The sequence below is a fragment of the Sminthopsis crassicaudata genome, chromosome 5 (genome assembly GCF_048593235.1).
Source record: "Sminthopsis crassicaudata isolate SCR6 chromosome 5, ASM4859323v1, whole genome shotgun sequence".
Lineage (NCBI taxonomy): Eukaryota > Metazoa > Chordata > Mammalia > Dasyuromorphia > Dasyuridae > Sminthopsis > Sminthopsis crassicaudata.
Window position 1 is genome coordinate 114,507,532 of NC_133621.1, and position 6,742 is coordinate 114,514,273.

Sequence of the window (6,742 nt, forward strand, 5' to 3'; positions counted from 1 at the left end):
TTTGCTCTGGAAATTGGGGTGTCTCCTAATATCTTGAAAATAGTAACTATTTTAATTTGTTTAAATAAATAATTTGTAGTAATGGTAACAACAAAATATCCTACTCCCAAATCTCAAGCACTTTTACACAAACACACATACACACTTTAAGAAGAATGGACCTGGATCAGAACATGTGTGACACGCACGCTGTTGTTCAGATGTTTCAGTCTTATATGTCTCTTCATGACCCCATTTGGTGTTTTCTTAGCAAAGGTATTAGAGTAATTGGCGCTTTCCTTCTTTTAAATATGTTAGAGTATAAATTAAATACAATATATGTATACATGACCAAACTGTTGTTTTGCTGAACAAAAAGAATCGGACTTTGAAATAGTCCTGTGAAGGAAATCCAAAATGCAGGCGGACAAAATTAGAGGGATTGGGAATTCTATGTAGTGGTTCATAGTCATTTCCCAGAATTCTTTCACTGGGTGTAGCTGGTTCAGTTCATTACTGCTCTATTGGAACTGATTTGGTTCATCTCATTGTTGGAGAGGGCCGATGTCCTCACTCTTAATGTCAACCAGTGTTTGGGGAGTTCAATAGCTGATAAGCTTTTCTTCAAGGAAGATCATTTCAATTTTCATAGCCTTTTCTTTCAGACTGCTATTGTGTCTTATATTAGGGTCTTATATGAAGTGTTATCTCTAAGACTAAGACTTCTATTCTATCCTCTACCTATGGTAAATGCTATTTAAGTTTCATGCCTATAGTGAGGACTACAACCCAATCATCACATAGTGCTTTGTTTTATATAATGGAGCAATTATAATATTTGTGTTGGTGTTTTATCCCTTACTAGACTGCAAGTTTCTTGAGGGCAAGATCCCTGTCTTATCTTACCTTTTCATTTTCTCCCAGAACTTAACAAAATGCCTTCAAAACAATAGGCACTTAACCTTTATGCACCTGAGTATCCTCATATTAAAAAGTGAGAAATGTGAATTTGATGACCTACATGATTTTTCTCAGCCCCAAATTCATAAACCCATGGTTCAGTGATCTATGTACTGCCTTTATAACTCTTTATTCATTCTAAGATACATAAATAAGTTTTTTCTTTCTTTTCGGTACTAAACATCTTGTATTTCTCCAACCAGTCCCCATATGGCATAATCTTATCCTCATGCCATCCCATTCACCCTCTTCTAGACATAGTTCATCTTATCAATATTCCTCCTAATCTATACCACTCACACACAAACAAAATACATTTATAGTCTGAAGAGTATAGCACAAAATGGGACTATCACTTCTCTTATTCTAACTACTACTTTTACGAATAGAGTTTAAAATGTCAAAAGCTTTTTTGACAGCCATTATCAAATTATTGAGTCTTACTGAAATTGAGGTCCTCTCACTTCACCTGTTCTATAAGAACTGCTGGGTCACTGAGTCTCCTCAGTCCTATCCTTGATCTTGGAAGCCTAAGAGTAGGATTTTACATTTTTCCTAAATACATTTCATCTTATTAGTTTCAGCCCTAGGTTCCAACTGTCAAGATCTTGCTGAATTCTAATTGTGTCACATACAATATCTTAGCCTTTCCAGTTTTATTCTGTTATCAAATTTGGTACATATGCCTTTTATGTTTTCATTCAAATGAGTAGAAATGTTGATGAGCACAGTAGCAAGTTCTGAAGCCAACAAAATGCCACTAGAAATTTACTTTCAGTTGCATGTTGAGCTATTAATGATTATTCTTTTGATCTCACTTCTAAATCCATACTATATTATTATTCATCTTGCATTTTTCCATCTTTTCTACAAGAAAATTTTGTCAAATTCTTTTTGGAATCTATATAAACTATCTGTAGAATTCCCCTAGCTTACTAGTCCAAAAAAAAGAAAAAGTCTGGCATTTCTTGTTCATTGTGAACTCCTCCTAGCTTCTACTAAGTTGAGGGAGAACTACAAGAGGATTGGGACAAAGTCTAACAGTTTTTTAGCCTTCTCTAACCAAAAAAGTAGTGATTTTTTCTGCAAAAGCCTGAGAGGTCATGTTGGGAGGAAGTTAAAATAGCTTCTTTAGCACAATAGAACCTAGTTTTTTTAGGAAGTAGCACCCTGGACAAATTTATCTCAGTCAGGAGGTATGAAAGGACCTAAAGAGTTTTTGCTTGTTTTTTTTGTTTTTTTTTTTTAACAATCTTCCATAAATTAGGTGACAGCTAAACTGAGAGGGGGCAGTAATAATAGCTATAACTCATATTTACATAGCACTAGTTCATTTAAATTTTTTTTTAAAGAGAAAAAGGAAGTTAAAGAATTCAAAGTGCAAAATTGATCTCAGCTTTAGGTCTCTGTACCTTCTGGATCAGTTTAACTGAAAAAAAAAGAGGGTTTTAGTCAGAGTTAGAAAGCTAGCTAAGGAAGGATGTAATCTCCCTTTACCCCCAATTTTATTACAGTGTGACAAAAAAAATTTTTTAAGTTGTTTTTGGTTTTGGAGAGGTAATTGAGATTAAGTGACTTGCGCAGGATCATACAGGTAGTAAATGTTAAGTATCTAAGTCCAAATTTGAATTCAGGTCCTCCCTCCAGGGCTGGTACTCTCCCCACTACCCCAGAAAAAAAGCATTTTAATTGGCTACTGAGCCAGAATCAAGAGGTAATGTGGAAAAATCTCTAATCTTGGAGATAGGAAAGATCTGGCTTCACATTTCAGCTTTGATGCTTATTAGATAAAGGACCATGACAGCCCATTTCCATATCTGTATCTATAAAATGAGAATAATGTCTGTTGTTCCTATATTACTAGATTGTTGTAAGAATGAAACAAGTCTTTGTGTTTTGTTCTAACCCTAACCTATATTTGATGTTATTGTAAACCTGTATGCTTGCATGGAAGCTGAGGACCTTTACTCTTTTTTATGAAGTCATAGACAGGAAGCAAATTCTGATGCTCTTAGAAGAAACCCTGTGTGGGGACACGAGCCAAAAAGAATGCAATTTGTGAGAAGCCCCCACTCTTAAACCTGGAGTGCATAAACCCTGAACTTTGATTCTTAACTTTGGAAGATGAATTAGATTTGTTTTATATGATTCCCAGTGTAAATTTCACAGACAGGCAAATTTTCACTAATTATAGGAAATTCATATTATTTAGAGTGATCTAAAAATGGAATAGACTAATTTGTGAGATTGTCAGCTCTCTTCTTAGGGGTCTAGCTGAATTTGTCAGGAATGTTAAAGAGGGAATTCCTACATGATGTGAAAGATTGGACTAATTGAACTCTAAGGACTCTTAAAATTCCAAGACTCCACAAATCTATGATTGTTATGTTAGTCATTAAATTATAGGTCTTTCATTTACTGTGTGACTCTAGACTAATGATTACACCATTTTAAGCCTAAATTACATCACATAAAAAATGAGGAGGCAAACTGAATGATTTCTAAGCTCTTTTCACAAAGCTCATTTCCTAATGAGAGAGACAACAAGCATGTACATGTAACATTTAAAGGGGAGGTAATCTCAGAGCAGTAGGGAAAGGATATGGCAAAAGATGGAGCTGGATCTGAATTATGAAGAAAGCCAAGGAAACCAGAAGGTGGAAATGAAAGAAAGCATTTCAGGCACAGGATATATGTCCTTCCATGATTGTCAATTGAGATAATTTAGCCAGTCAGCTTTATATAGATCTTAAAAATGGGTGTTTTTTAAAGTAATTTAGAAAGAAAGTTTGTAGCATGTCTCCTACAAGTTCATACAGGATCCAACAAAAAGCAGGATAATGACTTAGAGTGTAAAAAAAGGGTAATTTATAGCTCTGGGTTGTTGAAAGTACTTCTCTCCCCTTTGTGGCGTACCCAAGATATTCTTCTTGAGCATAGTATATGTTCTTTACTGGATTTTTGATAAGACTATGAATCTTCACTCAGTCCATGGTTCTTAATTTGAATACTGCCATCAAACTCTTCTGGATGTGGAAGATTGATTCTAGGCTCATGGATAAGATAGAGAATCCTTGAGACTTTTCCTAACTGCAAAACCTGGGCCTCTCCTTCCATGGAAGCAGTTCCATCTCTTGGGATTTTTTATTTTTATTTTTATTTTATTTTTTTTTTTTGGTGACTTGTCCAGGGTCACACAGTCAGGAGGTGTTAAGTTGGAGGCTGGATTTGAACTTGGGTCCTCCTGACTTCAGGGCTGGTGCTCTATCTCTTAGGAATTTTACTAGAATGCCAAAATCTCTTCAGACTTCTGAATAATCCTGGTTCTAATGGTTTAGCTTAATACTTTATAGATGAACTGCAGGGAATGACCAAGTTTCTTCACTCAGTCTAAACAGAGATCCACAAAATTTTCCAGTGCATAGTTAGTCTAAAGCCTTTGATTGATTGGTCAGTGAAGTTTTGTTTCCACCCTCCTTAAAGTGCTGGAGCATCTGAACATTTAGTGGGTGGGGAAATTGATTTATTCAATCTGTCCCACTCTTATATTCTTTGGGAAGGTGAGATATACTAGGAAATGTAAGTGATATGAAAATAATAGATATTTTAAAACATTTGCTTTAAGAAATAACAATATAAAATGAGAGGAAGGGGCAGGGCTGAGTGATCTCTAGTGTCTTTTCTAGCTCTGGGATATTGTGATTTTTTATTTTTTATTTTATTATTATAAATTTTTTGACAGCATATATGTACAAGTAATTTTTTTTATAATATTATCCCTTGTATTCATTTTTCCAAATTATCCCCTCCTTCCCTCTACTCCCTTCCCTAGATGACAGGCAATCCCATACATTTTACATATGTTATAGTATAACCTAGATACAATATATGTGTGGAAATCCAATTTTCTTGTTGCACATTAAGTATTAGATTCCGAAGGTATAAGTAACCTGGGTAGATAGACAGTAGTGCTAACAATTTACATTCACTTCCCAGTGTTCCTTCTCTGGGTGTAGTTGTTTCTGTCCATCATTGATCAACTGGAAGTGAGTTGGATCTTCTTTATGTTGAAGACATCCACTTCCATCAGAATACATCTTCATACAGTATTGTTGTTGAAGTGTACAGCAATCTTCTGCTTCTGTTCATTTCACTCAGCATCAGTTGATGTAAGTCTCTCCAAACCTCTCTGTATTCCTCCTGCTGGTCATTTCTTACAGAGCAATAATATTCCATAACCTTCATATACCATAATTTACCCAACCATTCTCCAATTGATGGACATCCCTTCATCTTCCAGTTTCTAGCCACTACAAAAAGAGCTGCCACAAACATTTTGGCACATACAGGTCCCTTTCCCCTCCTCAGTATTTCTTTGGGATATAAACCCAATAGCAGCAATGCTGGATCAAAGGGTATGCACAGTTTGATAACTTTTTGGGCATAGTTCCAAATTGCTCTCCAGAATGGTTGGATTCTTTCACAACTCCACCAACAATGTATCAGTGTCCCAGTTTTCCCACATCCCCTCCAACATTCATCATTATTTGTTCCTGTCATCTTACCCAATCTGACAGGTGTGTAGTGGTATCTCAGAGTTGTCTTAATTTTCATTTCTCTAATCAGTAGTGATTTGGAACACTCTTTCATATGAGTGGATATAATTTCAATTTCATCATCTGAGAATTGTCTGTTCATATCCTTTGACCATTTATCAGTTGGAGAATGGTTTGATTTCTTATAAATTAGGGTCAGTTCTCTATATATTTTGGAAATGAGACCTTTATCATAACCTTTAATTGTAAAAATATTTTCCCAATTTGTTACTTCCCTTCTAATCTTGTTTGCATTAGTATTGTTTGTACAGAAACTTTTTAGTTTGATGTAATCAAAATCTTCTATTTTGTGATCGATAATGATCTCTAGTTCTCCTCTGGTCATAAATTCCTTCCTCCTCCACAGGTCTGAGAGGTAGACTATTCTCTGTTCCTCTAATCTATTTATGATCTCATTCTTTATGCTTAAATCATGGACCCATTTTGATCTTATCTTCATATATGGTGTTAAGTGTGGATCCATATCTAATTTCTGCCATGATATTGTGATTTTTTGTGGTTGAAAACATTCTACTACTGAAATAGCTTCTTTTCTAATCAAATGGGACAATGATCAATATCACTATTACAGAGGCTTTGCATTACTGCTGTACACCAGTAGAGGGAGGGATTATTTTGAAGTCACACAGGATATAGTGAATTTAAGAATGAGACCCCAACAAGTTTAAAACTAAAATAATTTTTAAAATAAATATGATTCATCTTAATGTCTTTTCCAAGTTTCTTTTTAAAAATTATTTTTATTATTTTATTAAATGTTTCCCAATTATAGGTAAAAAATGTTTTTAACAATACTTTCAAAAAATTTTAAATTCCAAATTCTCTCCCTCTCTTCTATTCTTCCCTCCCACCTTTTTTTTTCCTGAGAGGCTCTGCATGTAGCTATTTTAACTTTATTGTTGACTTCTGCTTTTGTGTCTTAATCTTCCCTGTTACCATCTTTTTTATCTTTTTTGTTTTATCTTTTTTGTTATCTTTTTATAGTCAGGTTCTTTTTGTTGTTGTTGTTGTTTACTCATTTTTCCACCTTATTTTTTGATTTGGAATTTTATGTAAATATAAAGATCTATATCAAGTTTTTTGCACTTTTGCTTTCAGATTTAATTCTGGGAGTTTGGAAATGTTGGTGCTTTCAAGATGGTGTGATCTGGAGAGAAGAATAGTCATTGCTTTCTTGTTCTGCACTC